The 17,990-nt window shown below is 35.9% G+C and overlaps 1 pseudogene; it reads left to right on the forward strand.

Moving 5' to 3' along the window:
* The first annotated feature begins 12,441 nt into the window (after window positions 1-12,441).
* LOC149179113 (putative aspartic proteinase GIP2 pseudogene) lies at window positions 12,442-14,060 on the forward strand (annotated as a pseudogene).
* Window positions 14,061-17,990: the final 3,930 nt, after the last annotated feature.

Consider the following 17,990-nt stretch of genomic DNA (forward strand, 5'->3'; position numbering starts at 1 on the left):
CTTGCCATGCAAACTTGAAACCACATGGTCCCTGACTCCCTCTAGGATAATCCTCCTGGATTTTGTTATATCTTTCTTCCACTGAGCCAACTATTGTGCATCTAATGTTGCTGGTTTTGGAATATTAGTTTGTGTGTACTCCAATACTCCATTGTAATCCAACACAACTTCCATTCAGTCTTTCCAAGATATAAAATTCGAAGTTCCCTCTAATGCATATTCAAGTGTCAATCCGTTGTTCCTGCACTGAAGAAAATTCTTGTACCACAAATTCGCTCTTCGAAATTTCTCTGAGAGATGTCAAGAATTTGGTTTCTTTGTAGTTTTCAATAGCTCTGATACCATGTAGAAATAACTCAAAATTTATAGTTGTTAATGAATTCAGATTGAAAACAATAGTCACAAATTTCTTCTACTTAACTTGCGGAAGGGAAAACATACAATAGAAACACATGTAATCTTTCAATCACAATGAACATAACATTTTTACTGGGGATCCCAACTAGGAAAAACACCTCCTCTGTTTGTATTATATCATATGATACAATTGATCTATTACAATTCCAACTTCAATCCTTCAAGCTCAACTTGCAATGCAATACTGATCTCCTCTTGAGCCTGCTCTAGCCAATACTTAGCCAAAATAGGCCTCCTTCTTCCTCTTATTTCCTTACTCAATTCTTTCTCCTAAAGAATAGGAAGAGCTCTTATTTACTTGCACAATACCAAGAGAATTCCTCACCTTCTACATGAAAAACTCTGTACACTCAACAATATACAACAATAAATACAATTATGCCTTTTCCCTCCACTTAATTAGGCAATTTGAATTGCATGCATAACTAGGTCTATTTTTAGTAAATTATTGACTAGTTAACTGATAAATCAGTGAGTTAACAACATTTACAACTACTCAACTAAACTCATACTGACTCTATTCATGACTAGAGCTCCGATAACTAAGTTTCACTAACTATAACTCCACTAGATTTCTAGATCTTAGCAATCAACTCATGCACAACTCTACTTCTTTCCCACAAACTCGAATTGACTGACTTAAGTAAGTGACTTGGCCATGTCACTCTTGCTAACTGTAATTCAAGGCATCTTGTTGATGTGGAAATTTGAACTTCTCCATTTAACTAAGGCAAAATTCAAATGAAGCCTTTTCTTACTATAATTTAACAACTGTAATCAAGAAAAGCAGGAAGAAAAGAAGAGTGGAAAATGAGCGTTCTTCTACAAACACTGCCTTAGAAGTCACTTCCTTAGAATTGATCTGGAAGAGTGCATCAACCGCTCCTCATGAATATTTTTAAAATTTGTCTCAATATGTTGGGGCTTATGCTTCAACTAGCATAGATAAAATAACCCATGTCAAAAAATCAGTCAAAGAAAAGGATGACTGAATTTAGCGGCTAGAACAACAGTTTGCACAATTTCTGGCATAACTTCAAGCACAAATTACCTTTGTCAAGAGTTAACATTCTACAGAAATAAAAAAGAAAAGGATTACCAATTAAAATAATTATAGGAGAGCATTAAGCGAGCAAGAGGAAAAGATTTGGATCTGGCCCATTTCAAACATGAACCTTATGAGCTTAATTCACAGTTCCAAAACCAACAACAAATTCTTTGTGATAAGTTAAGTTTAATGCAAGTGAAATGCAAACTAGTTAATTCATTGGTCGATGAATTGGTTGAGACGGAAACTCAATATAATGGAGCCAAAAGTGACCTTAATGATCTCATAGAGTGTCAAGTTGACTCAAAGAGAATACATCCAGACCTTCCAAAAATTGATGAGATGCATAAATCGATCATTCTTGAAAGTTGGAAAGGTAGGATATGTTTGGTAAGGAAAATGGTTGTTGATGCTCAAGAGCTTTCAAGTTCCATTGTTTAGTCTATCATCCAATCACTATCAAAGGAAAATTTAATATCGAGTTGTGAAGAGGATGTTCAACTAGATGTAGATGCTTTATAAAAGATATGGAGGATAACATGGTAGAATGTGGTAAAAAGATAGAGAAATTATCAAAGGTAAATTTTGAGTTAAACTGGGAACCCTTGATTAAAACACAAAACTATTTGCAGGTTCTCAAGACCCTTATAGAAGTATCAACTCAACTACTACCACCTCTACAAGCTCATGTCTTTAGTTTCCAGATAAGAATTAAACCTCATTCTCCTCACGATTTGGAACCTCTTCTAGAAGTCCATTGGCAATGGAAACATGCTATTGGCTCAACATCAATAACAAGTCACCCAATTGATCATTTATTTTCAAAATGTAAATATTAGCCATTTTATGCAAGTTTCTTTTAGTTTGGTTGAAGAAATATCTGAGACTTAGTTTCTTCCTTTGTTTTGAAAAAAAAGATTTATATGGCTCTTGAACTCAAGCAAAGGGTTCCAAAATCAATAGAAGAAAAAAGCTTATTGCACTATTATACATTACTGCGTCTTAATTTAAGATATGAACCATTTTGGATTCCATGTCACAAAGAGGAAAGATAAAATTAGTACTACTATTAATTTATGTCTTTTGATTTAAAAGTGGGATATTATGTCTTGGATGTTGTGTTTACACTTCTAGTTTTTGAATGAAGTATTGTCACTATTGATGTGCTTTGTCCTTTCACTTTAATCATAAGTATAACAAGATCTTTTTATTGAATGTGAATGAGTTAATATTAATTTAATTAACTATTTAATTAAATTAATCATCCAAAATTGTTTTAATTAACATTATCAGCTGCAGATCTTCATTAACAACTATTCGTTATCATTTTAATTCACATCCTTATGTCAACACCGAGGTTACTATTATAGTTATTAGTTTGCGCTTTTATTTATATTTCTACTTTATTATCTCATCACATATTACCAACCCACTTCCATATCATATCCATCTCACCCTTTTTTCTAAAGTCTCCATATGTCGGAGCAAGACCTTATCGAGTAATTGGACACAAGGTATGCTAAGCATGAGTAAGGCATGCTAGGGAGTATTAGGGAATGTCAAGAAGTGCTAGAGTGTGCTAAGTAGTTCCGGGGTATGCCAACATGTGACAAATAGTGCCAAGGCATGCTAGGTGCTAAGACATACTAGGATGTGCAGGGTGCCAGAGTATGCCAATATGCATCAAGGAGTTTCAAGGCAACAAAAGGAATAACCAAGCTAAAATGCAAGTAAAGGAACAAATAAGAGGGTTAATAAGTCGAGACTTTATATTTTTCAAAAGGGGCATGCTAGGCACACTAATAATATGTTTCAATACATGTCAAGTGTCAATGTGTGCCAAGTGCTAATGTTTGTCAATGCAATATTATGCTAAGGTGTTCCAGGGAATGCTAGGGATTACAGGGCATGCCAACACATGATAGGGGAGTTCTATGCTATGCTAGAGCATGCCAACATGTGCTTGGGCGTCCTACTCATGGCAATATGTTCTAGGTAAAATGATGTTCCAAGACATGTGAGGTGCCAACGAATGTTAGTGTACTACTCCAAAGCATGTTAAGGTGTGCGGCCATGAGTGTTAGGTCTCTCCCATTAATAGAATTGATAGAGCTTGATTATGTATTAAATAATTTATAGTTCCTACACACACTAGTGGAACTTTATTTAAAGGAAATTTGCTAGATAATAAACCTAATAGAGATGAATCATGTGTTGACTCATAGGAAAACTATATTCTTATGACTTGAGGGAAATGATACACACTAATTACTTCTTAACAAATTGATTGACTATTATAACCACTATGACGTTGGACACATAATGAAAAATACTCCACAAAAATGGTCTTAAATCGTTATCTTTTGACAAAAAATATAGTAATAGGTACATAGCATCATCAAAAACTCATTGGAATGATCAATGATGATGAACATTTTTTTACTGTCACCAAAAGTAACCAAAAAGAGCATTGGTGAGGGTCAATAAAATATTGTCACTAGAAGTGTCACCAAAGAGAGAATTAGTGATGGGCCTTTAACGACCCTCACCAAAAGTTTCACCAAAGAGAGAATTAGTGACGGGCCTTTAACGACCCTCACCAAAAGTGTCATTGAAAATGGCTTTGGTGACAAACCTTAAAGGACCATCACTATATACACTTACAACAACGATTTTTTAAAGACCATCAACATATGCGACATTGGTGATGGACCTTAAAGTTTCGTCATAGGAATGAAGTGTCATCAAAAACTCATTGGAATGATCAATGATGACGAACATTTATTGACTGTCACCAAAAGTAACAAAAAAGATCATTGGTGACGGTCAATAAAAGATCATCACTAGAAGTGTCACCAAAGAGAGAATTAGTGATGGGCCTTTAACGACCCTCACCAAAAGTGTCACCAAAGAGAGAATTAGTGACGGGCCTTTAACGAACCTCACCAAAAGTGTCATTGAAAATGTCTTTGGTGACAAACCTTAAAGGACCATCACTATATACACTTACAACAACATTTTTTTAAAGACCGTCACCATATGCGACATTGGTGACGGACCTTAAAGGTCTGTCACAGGCATGGCTCTCACCAATGACCTCTTTTCTTGTAGTGTCGGGTCAAGCAGTCAATAGTTTCTGAGTTGAAGGCTTTTGAGTTTGACGCATGTTACGACTCTGAGTAAAAACCCGACAAGGAGAATGATAAAGGGAAGCAGATCGTTAACACGGAGCCTAGTGCCACAGTGGCCACCACTAAGATCTAGAAGATTGAGCTTGAAGATCGAGAAGAGGGGGAGCACCTATTCCACTCACAAATGTGGTGAAGGGTTTTCCGTTGCAGTTCATTGTAGATAGCGGTAGCCAAAAGAACCTCATTTCAGTAGAGGTCATGAAGCGGTTGGGCCTACCGACTACAACACATACGCAACTGTACACCATCGGGTGGTTTCACCAAGGACGAGATCTCCGCGTCAGCCAAAAGTGTCGCCTTCCCTATAGCATCAAGCCCTTCATGGATGAGGTACAGTGTGATGTTTCTCCTCTTGAAGTTTGCAATGTATTATTAGGACAACCATACTTATGGAAGCGGCATGTTGTATATGAGTCTAGACCTCGCTCTATTATTATTTGTTTGGGTACTAAGTTTAAAGGATACCGGAGGTATCCCCACCTACCTCCATCTCTTTTATCTCTACTAAGAAATGCAGTAAGGTCATCTCCCAAATTGGGAAATTTTTTTTCTTTCTGATTCACTCCCAAAGTAAGGGGAAGGTCATAGCCACATCCATGGCCCCCAGGAAGGGTTCCTCCAAGAAGCAGAAGCAAGTGGATACGGTCATGGAAGAATACAAGGGCAACTTCTCCTCATCCACAGGGGTACCCTTGCATTATTAGGTTAATCATTCAATTGATTTGACTCTAGGAGCACCTCAACCCAACGGGTCGATATATCCCCGCTCCATTATGGAAAATGAAGGGATCAAGAGGAAAATCCAAGAAATGTTGCAAAAATGGCACATCCGACCAAGTTCCTTGCCTTATGGGAGCCTAACTGTACTTGTACAAAAGAAGGATGGGACCTAGAGGCTCTGCATTGATTATCATGCACTAAACAAAATCACTGTCAAGAACAGGTATCCAATCCCACGGATTGATGACATGTTGGACCAACTCAAGGGGTTAAGTATTTCAGCAAGATCGGTCAGAAGTCTAGCTATCACCAAATTCCAATAAAGCCCACACATGTATGGAAGATCGTCTTTAAATCCAAGGAAGGCCTTTTTGAATGGTTGGTTACACCCTTCGAGTTGAGAAATGCCCCTGCTACTTTTATGAGGCTAATGGATGACATCTTGCAGCCCTTCACCAACTTGTTCGTGGTGGTTTATCTCGACGACATCCGCATCTTCAGAAAGAGTTGGGAAGAACACTTGCAACACATTCGACAGGTCCTTCAAACCCTTCGGCAGCACAAAATGTGTGCCAACTTGGAGAAATGCACCTTTGGCATGAGCTAGGTCCAATACTTGGGATACATCATAGATGAGCATGGCATTCATGTGGACCCAAACAAGATCCAATTCATTCGGGATTGGCCAGCCCTGACCACTCTAACGGAGCTTTGCAGCTTGTTGTGCCTTGCAAATTTGTATTGTAGGTTCATGTTGGGATTCTCCCATATCACTTGGCCTTTGAGTTAGATTACTAAGGGCAGGGCGAAAGCAAAGTTTTCCTGGTCCTAGTCAAAAGATAAGGCATTTGTTGAGTTGAAGCACTGCGTCTCCTCTACACCAACGCTCATACTCCCATACCTGTAGCAATCATTTGAAATCAAGACAGACGCCTCAAACTATGCTATTGGTGTAGTCCTCACCCAGCATGGGCATCTAGTGGCCTATCATAGTGAGACACTTTCCGATACAATTCGGAAGTACCCCACCTATGATAAAGAGATGTATTCCATCGTGCAGGCTTGCCGATAATGGAAGCACTACATTCCGAGGAAGGAGATGGTCATCCACATCGATCATCGACCTCTTATGTTTATACAGACATAGGGGAAGTTGTTGAATGATCTCCATCAAAAGTGGTCTACATATCTGTAACAATTACACTTGAAAATTAAATACAAAAAGGGCATCACCAATCATGTTGCAGACTGCCTCAGTCGGCCCCTAGTTGCAGCACTGACTACTGTTCTCAACTCTCATGGTCAAGAGACCTCTGGATGTCCGCAACTATAAAGAATGATCCATAGTTCACCTCGACATACCAAATGCTCATAGTTGGAAAGCAAGTTCTTGATTTCCACCTCTAGGATGCATTATTATTCTACCCAGGCCACCTTTGTGTTCCTTCAAGTGAGCGTGCCAAGCTTATTTGGGAGGCGGACTATAGTCAAGTTGCAGGACACTTTGGTGTGGAGAAAACTATGGTTGTACTACAAAAGTACTTTTATTGGCCCAAACTCCAACTGGATGTTGGGAAATATATCAGATCCTGCACTGCCTGTGCCATCGCCAAGCCAACCATCAAGAAGTAAGGCTTGTACACTCCTCTGCCTACTCCCAACCAGCTATGGGAATCCATCTCCATGGACTATATGTCTAGCCTCCCTTCTACCAAGCATGGTAATGACTGTGTATTTGTGGTCGTGGATAGATTTTCTAAGATGGCTATATTGGTGGCTTGCAAGAAGAGTATCACAACAGAGGACACTGCCAAACTCTTCTTTGAACGAGTATGGGTACATTTTGGGATCCTGCATACCATTATATCAGATCAGGATAACAGGTTCCTGAGCACATTTTGGTTAAGCCTCTAGACACTATTGGACACCAAGCTCACCAAATCGACTGCCTTCCATCCCCAGACTGATGGCCAGACAGAGGTTGTCAATAGGATGATAGTGCACATACTCCGCATGTACAACTCTAATCATCCTCGAACATAGGATGAGAGTCTTCCATATGTGTAACACAGTTATAATAGAGCTCTCCATAGCTCGACTGGTCGCAATCCATTTCAAGTGGGTCTAGGATTTCAACCATTATATTTGATTGATGTTGCCATGCCTCATGTTACTACACAGACATAATCCACACATGTACTGTCTGAGGCTGATAAAGCAACCAGACTTATTGAATGCATCCAATACTTCCACCAACAGGTTCACGACATCCTAGAGAAGTCAAATGCCAAGTATAAGAAACGACATGATCAACATCGGGTGCCACAAAAGTTTTAGGCAAAAAAGTCTGGTTGCATTTGCAGAAAGAACGCCTTACCAGATCCCATCGGAATCTCAGACCACTCTGATATGGTGCTTACACCATTACCAAGGTTGTGGGAGACAATGATTTTGCGCTCATCATTCCCCCATTCCTTGGCCTACATCCAGTGTTCAATGTGGACCGCCTTCGACCATACTTCCCACCATTGATGGACACATCAGACATTGTAGAACAACTCACACCAACAAACTTAAACCCATACTACATGGAACATGCCACAACTGATTGGATTATGGACACACAGGTCAAGATCACTCGCCAACAAGAGATCCAACTATATCGGGTTGTCAAAGCTAGCTAACTCTTACACCAAGGCAAGTGGCTCACTAGGGACCAAGTTCAGTAGAAGTTTCCCCATCTCATGGAGACACTCAATGCAATGGGGACCATTGCTTCCTAAGGGGGAGGACTGATCTAGGTGGATATTTGTGGCCACCCTCCTATTCCACTTGGAACCCCCACATTGTCCATTAAATTTTTTCAATTTCCTTAATTATAGCACAATTTATTATTTTTAGTAGTTTTTCGGGTCTTGAACTTCTGGAGTCGTTTTAAGGCCCTAAATAATGTTTTTAGGGAAAATGGAGAGATTGGAAAACTTCCAAATGGGATTCCTAGTTTTTTTTGGCCTATTCTTCGAGATCTTTGAAACAAGGTATTATGATAGCCAAACAAAGATCATATGCCAAAGTGACAACCCTGGGAAATTGATGTACCAATTTACCCAAATGGGGCCCATAATTTTGGCGCTTCATCTCTTAGGGTTAGGTTTATGGATGTTTAGTGTTTTCCATTATTTATCAATAATAAATAGGCCTTGGAGCCTCATTGTAACACAATTTAGAGACATGTAGCCGCCACATCTCTTCTCAGAGATAAGCTACCATCGCCCGAGCTAGTCTTATTTCCGTTCTGTTTGTAAGCATATTTCAGTATTTTATATTAATGAAATGAAGTGTTATTTCTATTGCATCTTTGTATTTATGGTTATATCTGTAATTTGTTGTGTTCCTGTTTGAATTTAGATCATGGTCCTAAATGGATAAAAATTTCCTTTTGGGCTCCATCCCTTGGTCATGTCCATGGCCCCATGATCCGTACCCATGCTGACTATCCCCATCAAGAGTCCAAAAACTATTTTGAAAGATTCTTTATGGTGAGACAACATGTTATTGATGGCCCTAGATACCTACAATATTTCTTTGACAAATTCTTGTCAAACCCACCTTATGAATGCTTAATGATAAAGTGCATGCAGGTTCTTAGAGCATAACCTTATGCTTTAAATGTGCACATGCTCAAGAATTCACATGTGCTCAAGTACATGTGTGCATTCTAGAGCATATGCATATTCTTTCCATTTCAATTTTTTTTAGTAGGAATGATAACCTTAGCCCCACATGTTCACTTATTTGGTTTCCTTGGATTAGGTTTAGAGTGACAAACCTAGTGGTTTAGGATACAAATATATTACAACCTCTATTCAAAATACCTATCACTAGCTCTATTTTGGATGTTACATATGTATAGGATACACAAATCCATCATCAATTAAATGAATAAAATACACATATAGAGTTGTCTATGCAAATTTCAAATATATAATTTTAAAAATATATATAATATTTCTTACTACTTTTAATATATTTTTTCTTTGACATATATTAGAATCCTAAAATACATAATTCTTTTATTTGATATAATCTTTTTGTCAATTTAATGATTTTTAAAATAAATTATATACCACTATAAATTAATATCTACAATAAAAAAAATGTTTGATAATGTAAGGCCCTCGTACCCTACACTAATGCAAGGTGATCTTGTTATTTTAGAAGATATGAATTTCATAATTTAAAAATTGAAATAAAATTCATATTGTAAATTTTGTAAAAAGTAGGGTCATATTATAGCAATGTGTTATCTACAATTCTACAAAAAAAAAGAAATTCTATCTAGCAAAACATATGTATTAAATTATGTATGAAAAATAATGTACATAGGGAAACTCAAATTTCATGTATTTAAATGCATATTCAAGAAATAAAAATTATATATTTAAAAAGCTAATTCAATTTTGTACATTTCATCTTTTTATACCATATCCAAATTCAATGTACAAGTATATCAAATAATCTTGCAAATTAATGTATTGTTGTTTTTCTATATTTGCATTGCCTCTAATACATTATGAAAGACCATCATTAACTTATGCTTACCTTAATATGAAACCAAAATACTATATCTATTTTTGATTGAATTCAAGTAAATAAATATTAACTAAAATAACTCTTTTTCTTTTCATATCTAATATTTTATTATGATAAAAAAAAAAAAACACTATTATATCTCTACTCGTTTCTTTAACTAAAATTAAAAAACTATTCAAAACAATCTCTCCTTATCTTAAAAATGATCAATATAAAATACTATATTAAATTTTTTTTTTGCTTCGACAAACATATACCTGTATCAAAATTTATATCTCTACTATCTTTAACTAAAATTTCAAAACAATCTCTCCTTATCTTATCTTAAACATTGTCAATATAAAATATTATATTAAATTTAAATTAATTTTTTTCCATCCACAAATATGTACCTGTATCAAAATTTGTGACATTTAATTCTAAAAACATTCAACTAATATCAAATCCCTATTGTCCAAATCACTTAACAAAATTATTATTATGTTCGGATTATATGTGAAACATTTTCCAATTAAACACCCGAGAAATCACTAAATTTTAAGTCATCTCCAAAAAAAAAATACACATATAACCACTAAAAAATAACTTACGTGAAAGGCTCGTACTTTCACCATTCCACTCGTCAAATCCCTATTGTCCAAATCACTTAACAAAATTATTATTATGTTCTGATTATATGTGAAACATTTTCCAATTAAACACCCGAGAAATCACTAAATTTTAAGTCATCTCCAAAAAAAAATACACATATAACCACTAAAAAATAACTTACGTGAAAGGCTCGTACTTTCACCATTCCACTCGTCAGGTTAAAAAGCCCCCAAAATCCATTTAGTCTGGTCAAGATCAGAAGCAATTCAACCCGAATATAGAATGTTACACATAAAATGTGTGCAAAGATCATATTTCTAACAATTTATTACTATGTTACAAATATATTTGGTGTTAAATCATATATTTGTAAAGCCTTTAACATTTGCTTATAAATAACATTATAATTAATTTAATATTCTATAAATTTTATGATAAATAAATAATTGGGTCTAGAAGTTTATTGAATAGGTTTATTTTACAATTTCGTGTGAGAGGATGTGCATGTATGTCTATGTTCAATGTGGGGTTGACATATATCCCTCTTAAAATAAAATACATTCTCATTAGAAAGATAATATAAACTATAATTAAAAAAAGAATATACTATACATTTTAGAAGTTAAAAAATGTGAATGAGATGCTTAAACCTTATACTTTTCAAAAATATTTCAATGAGGAAAACAAATAAACTATTTGAAGATCTATTTTTACTAATTTATGTTGATATCAACTTCATATAATTTATATATAGGAAAAAAAATTGTTAAAGGAAAATATATTTAATAATAAAATAGATATTTTAATTTTTGCTAATAAACATCTGGATATACATGTTATGTAAAATATTTTAATGTCAAGTATGTATATATTAGATATTGTTCTAAAAAATATGTATATATCATAAAAAAAAAAAGTTTTTATGGTCCTCTATGTACTCTCTATATAGTATTCAAAAATACAATTTAAAGAATGAAAAATTGCACATTTTATTTTTCAATCTAAAAAAGTTTGCACGAGGATAAATTTATCCCTCTTGGCTCATGTTAGATTAAGATGAACCTTGATTATTACGCTGAGAGGCTCATTCTACAACCAGTGTGAGGGGATGTGTAAGTATGTCCATGCTCAAAGTGGAGTTGACATGTGTCCCTCTTAAAATAGAAATAAAATACATAGAAAAAATAATGTGGACTATAATAATAAAAAATAAATATTCTATGCATTTTAGAAGGTAAAAATGTGTGAGTGAAATGTATAGACCTTATACTTTTCAAAATATTTTAACTATAGACTTAAATAAACTATTTGAAGATCAATGTTTACTAATTTATGTAGATATCTACTTAAAAAAACCAAATACAACTGAAACTATCTCTCCAATAAATACAAATTTAAAATAACCATAATAATTTTTTTATTATAAAAAATCAACTTAAAATTTAATAAAAACTAAATTCCATATCAATTAACTAATTTTAATTTTAATTAATTCAAATGAAATACACATATTTCAATGTCCAATTTCTTAATGTGAACCCAAAATTGATGTCTAAAGGTCATATAAAACTTTACCCTATCTCCTTTGTGATAAACACATGGTGAAATTCAACTGGAGGAAGATCCACTGGAAAGAGGGATGAAGGTTGTCACGTGGAATGCTTTTGCCCTGCCAAAACCACTTTCCACTTGCAAAAAAGTAAGAAGGTGGCCTCCTTTCGAAAACACACAGGCTTTGAATATGCAAAAAGATATAATTTAAAATACTTAGTGCGGCGTCGGTATGATTATGCATGATCTTATGATCTCTCTCAATCGACCCATACTCACTGATGGCATTCTATTCATCCGGCTATGACCAGTTGTCGCTATTGTCCTACATTAGATTTGTTTTGATTTTTAAGCACACACCATTATCTGTCCATAGACTGGAAGTTTTGCCAGGGCAGAAACTTATATCTTCTTCTACTTGAAAACAAGTCACCATGAAATGCGTTGTGCTGCCCAGATCCGCTTGGTCAGTCTTTATTGCTTCTCTCCAGTTGAGTTCCTGCATATTTTTAGCATGTTGTGATGTTTCTCTGGTTGCTCCGCTCACCAGAGACTCGGCTACTCTTCAATATGTCATGGAAATCGAATACAAAACTCCACTGCAAAAGGAGAAATTGGTCATAGATTTGTCCGGAGACTTCATGTGGGTTCGGTGCAAGCCTGGGGCCGTTTACAAATCATCGACTTACCTTCCGATACCGTGTCACACTCCCCTTTGCACCGCCTCCGGATCTGTGAATTTCGGATGTGGGCACTGCCTCTACGTGCCGTCAGGTACCATATGTCATAACAATACGTGCACAGAGATCCTGACGAATTGGGTGACCGGGACACAGATATTTGACGGAGAACTTTCTCAAGACGTGGTGGCGCTGTCAGGAAGCGATGGTGGTCGGAAAGTTATAGTCCCACTGTTCGCTTTCGTCTGCGCTCCTCCTCCTCTGCTGCGAGGGCTGGCCAGAGGCGCAGCAGGAATTGCGGGACTGAATTGGGGTCGCCTCGCCCTGCCCTTTCAGCTCTCCGTCGCCCTCGACTTCGACCGAAAATTCGCCCTGTGCCTTCCGTCCGGCGATCAAGCAACGGGATCCGTCTTCTTTGGCAGCCACTCCTTCGGCCCGGACAAGGCGAATATTATAAGGCTCAACTACACATTCCTGGTAGTTCCCAAGTATCCGAGGGAATATTTCCTGGGAGTGAGCGGCGTCGCAATCAACCAAAAGAAATTAGCAATTGAATCCAACACACTGAAAGTAAACGTGGTGGGAAGCGGTGGCACCGCGATCAGCTCCGTGGTTCCCTACACTCGAGTTGCTACTCCAATCTACACTACCATCGTCAACGCCTTCGTTAGCGAGGCGGCGGCCATGAACATCTCTCGCGTGGCGTCTGTAGAGCCTTTCGACGCTTGCTTCGATGCCAATACTGTCAGATCCACTCAAGTCGGACCGGCAGTGCCGGTCATCGACCTGCTTCTCGATAACGAATTCGTGTTCTGGAGGATTTATGGAGCCAACTCCATGGTGGAAGCTAAGGATGGAGTGTTGTGCCTCGCATTCGTAGATGCCGGTGCGTATACCGGAACTACAATTGTGATCGGAACTCAGCAGCTGCAGGACAACCTTCTGCTATTTGACATGATAGAGTTCAAGCTTTTCTTCAGCTCTTCATTGCTGGCTTTTAATACTAGTTGTTCCAATTTACACGCTCTGTAATTGCCCCTTAGCTATTCACATCTCTGCTTTTCAATTTACAACAATCCCGACGAGGTATGCCCTTTGGTACAATAATGTCGAGGTCGAAATATATGTCGTATTTTCGGTACGAAGCATCACTAATTTAGCAGTACAGTTGTCTTTGAAGGTTTTCTGTTTCATGAACTTTCACCAGTTTTTTCGAAGCAAATCCTACGCATCGCAATTTGAATGCATGCTTACGAATAGTAACTCAATATAATCACTATGATGTAGCTAACATGTCTTCCTGAATATCATAATCTGTATGTGTCCTGCATCTTCTCGGAAAAGGTAATCAGTTTTATTGATTTTAAAACTAAAGTACCGGTTAAAAAATGAAAATGCTATCACATACCAGTTTGATGTTTCCTTTGACACACATTTTTTTTAGTGTTTAGGTGCGTTAAAGATTTTTGTAGTGTTTAGGTGTGTTAAAAATAGCTAATTACTATGCGATTGAGAGTAGTCTAAATTTAGAGTGTGAGTTAATTGAGTAAGTGTGAAACTGAGTTTGGTTTTATATTGGTCAAATCAAATTTAGTGTGTGTTATTTTCCGATGTTAATGAAAAAGGATATGGTAAAATCAAATTTCATGTGTTATTTTGAGTGAGATGTTAGTTGAAAAAAGATAATACTTCATGATGGGTTCATTGTAATCAAGTCAAATTTGCTAATTTAATAGAAGAGCACTGTGTTTTGTGTGGGTGAATTTTTGTATTAATTGGTATCACAATGAGGTTATTAATAGCCGAGGGAAAGTGGATCAACAATAGTTCGTGAAGGAAAACTATTTTTTTCTCTTGATTAAAGCTATAATGCACTCTCCAAATTGGATAGAAAGTGTTATAATATAGAGGTACCTATGGAGAGCCGCGTTACAACACCTGCGAGTTGAGACGGTAGGCTGCATGCGACACCTACTGTGTTAGAGCATTAACACGTTCTTCTTTACTGTAGGAGGCATTAATACGTAGACATTCTATAAGATTATCAGTGTTAACATCCACGGGGCTTTATTGGAGGAGCAATACTATATCACATGTGTTCATATTAGATGATATATATTGAAGAAAAAATGACATAATATATTGAGCATATAATAGGGGTAAAGGGTTTTTATATCCATAGATACAAAAAATGGAGCTCAAAGTTAATAAATAATTTTAAAGCAGTATAAAAAATGTTAATGAAAAAAAAGGATAGCTACAATACTTAGAAAGTGTATTGGGTGCGCATTGGTAAGGGGTAAATAATGTGATTTTTAGAGGTATTTTCCCATATAATTAAGGGTATTATTTAGTATCCCATGAACACATGCGCTATGTCAATGGTTCATTAAGTGAAGCTCCCTTGCGTTAACCAAAATAAAGCATTTTTTAAAGGGGCAAAGTCAAAGGTTTTCAAATAAAGTTTTTTTTAAAATTTCATATAACATGGACATTTCATATAACTTGGAGTTTAATTCTTAAGCATGATTTGTGGAGGTATCTTTTAAAAGAGATTTAAAGTTTTTATTATTAAAAGGCTTATCCAATAGATATTTGAAGTGAGCCCTTAATAAAGTGGTTTTGAACAAGATTTTGATTTGAAAAAAAAAGTTTATTAAAAGGAGTATTTTAAGGTTTTTGCCAAAATAAAGGTGGTTTTATTATTTGAAAATGATTTCTTTTAAATATGGCTTGATCGAGTGTCTAGTCGTAATTTTCACTATTTACAGGGAAGAACTATAATATGTGGGCCATCAAGATGGGGACGACGTTAAAGACTCATAATGTTTGGGACCACATCAAGTTTGGATTTATGGAACCTCAGAATGAAGCAGAAGAATGAACCCTTACTAATGCAGAGAGGGAGTAGTTGAGGAAAGACAAAAAGAAGAATGCACAAGAATTGCATCTTATCCAACAAGGAGTGGACCAAGTAATGTTCCAGAAGATTATGACCACGTCTTCAAGAAAGAAAACGTGGGAGACTTTGGAGATGAGCTATAAAGGTATAAACAAAGTCAATATTGTTAAGTTGCAAAATACTAGGAGAGATTTTGAAAGTTTGCAAATGAAGGAAACAAAGGATATTGATTCATTCATGAATCGAGTTTTGACTGCTGTAACTAGTTAAAGATTTATGATGATGAGATTAAAGATCAAACAGTGGTTGAGAAGGTCCTCAAATATTTGTCTACTAAGTTTGATGTTGTAGCAACAGTTATTGAAGAAGCCAAGGATTTGACAACACTGACATTTATGAATTGAAGTGATCATTTCTATCCCATGAGGCAAGGATAGACAAAAATAAGGATTCCACCTTAGAAACCGCTTTTAAAATCCAGGTTTCTATCTCAAGAGATAGAGGTTGAGGCAGAGGTAAACCGAGACACAAAGGATGAGGTGGAATCTTAGGTGGTTAGAGAGATGGCATAGAAGAGAAGGAACAAGAAAGTGGAAGCAACAACAAAATCTTCAACAATAATTAAAGAGTCGATAAATCCAAGGTGAGATGTTATTATTACAATAAATTTGGTCATTATGTATGTGATTGTAGAAAGAGGATAGTTGATCAAGGAAAGTAGAGAGCTAATGTAACTATAGAGAATACTGACTCCATGTTCCTAACTTACCATACCATGCATGAAATTTCTGAATTGTTTGGCTATTAGACAGTGTTTGCAGTAACCACATGACAGGTAACAAGAATTTGGTTGTGAATATGGATCAATCTATGAAAACACAGGTAAAGTTGGGCACTGACAAGACTGTGGATGTAGATGAGAAAGGAGTATTCAACATTCTGACCAAGCATGGAGAGTCAAAGACAATTTCAAAGGTATATTATGTCCCTGGTATCAAACATAATATGATAAGTGTTGGTCAATTAATGCATAAAGGATACAAGGTTAATTTTCAGGGACAATACTATGTTATATATGACAAACCCCCAAGCAAGCAACTGATAGCAAAGGTGTAGAGGATGAGGAAGAAAATATTTCCTCTGATCATGAATTACAGATATCATGTTAGTTCATTTATGATTTCATGTTTTGATCATTATTGGTTATGGAACTTTTGGTTTGGACATTTGCATTTCTTTTGTTTAAGATTGTTGTAGCAAAAATAGTTGGTTAGAGGAATACATCCCATAAAAGAACCTTCTAATACTTGTGAGCTCTATATTTTGGGAAGTCAACATCGTGAGAGTTTTCCAAAAGGAGTTCCATACAAAGTAAAACAGTCGCTAGAGCTAGTTCATACAGAATTGTGTGGACGTATGTGAACGCAATCGATTAGAGGAAGTTGTTACTTCCTCACATTTATTGACGATTTCAACAGAAATACGTGGGTTTATTTTTTGAAGCAGAATTCTGGAACTTTTGCAAAGTTCAAAGAATTCAAATCCCTAGTATAGAACCAAAGTGATTGGAAAAAACAAGGTATTGAGATCAGATCACGATGGAGAATATGATTAGAACACATTCCATGTTTATTGCAAACAACATGGAATTAGAATATAGATTACAACCATATACACATCGCAACATAATGGTTTAGTAGAGAGAAAGAACAAAACCATTATGAACATGGAAATAAGCATGTTGAAAGGAAGAAATTTGTCAAATGAGTATTGGGCATAAGCAACTGCATGTGTTGTTTATGTGATAAACAAATCTCCTACAAAAAGCATGATGAACAAAGTGTCAAAAGAAGCATTGAAAAATATGTCTTGTAGTGTATCCCATCTTAGAGTGTTTGGATGTGTAGCTTATGAACATGTACCTAAAGAGCCAAGAGGCAAGTTTGATGATAAAAGTGAAAAATGCATATTTACTAGTTATAATGAGCAATCAAAAGCTTATGAATTGTATAACTCTGTCACCAAGAAAACTATAATCAATAGAGATGTTGTGTTCAAATAAAAAGAGTCATGGAATGGGAACATAGACAAAACCGTTTATGTAAGAGTACCACTGATGGAAGAAGAGGATGTAGTAGAAAAAGAGTAACAAGAATAATATGAGAAGACACCAAACATAGTCGCACCAGCAAGGACTCCAAATTTTTTTGAACAACATGGATCTTCAAGCATATCAACAGATCATAATATTCCCAGCTATCAATCAAGTGATGAATCAAGAAATGGCAAGAGAAAAG

Source organism: Pinus tabuliformis, chromosome 4_1 (assembly GCF_031772625.1).
Source record: "Pinus tabuliformis cultivar Carrire ecotype Pingquan chromosome 4_1, CPIR1, whole genome shotgun sequence".
Classification (NCBI taxonomy): domain Eukaryota; kingdom Viridiplantae; phylum Streptophyta; class Pinopsida; order Pinales; family Pinaceae; genus Pinus; species Pinus tabuliformis.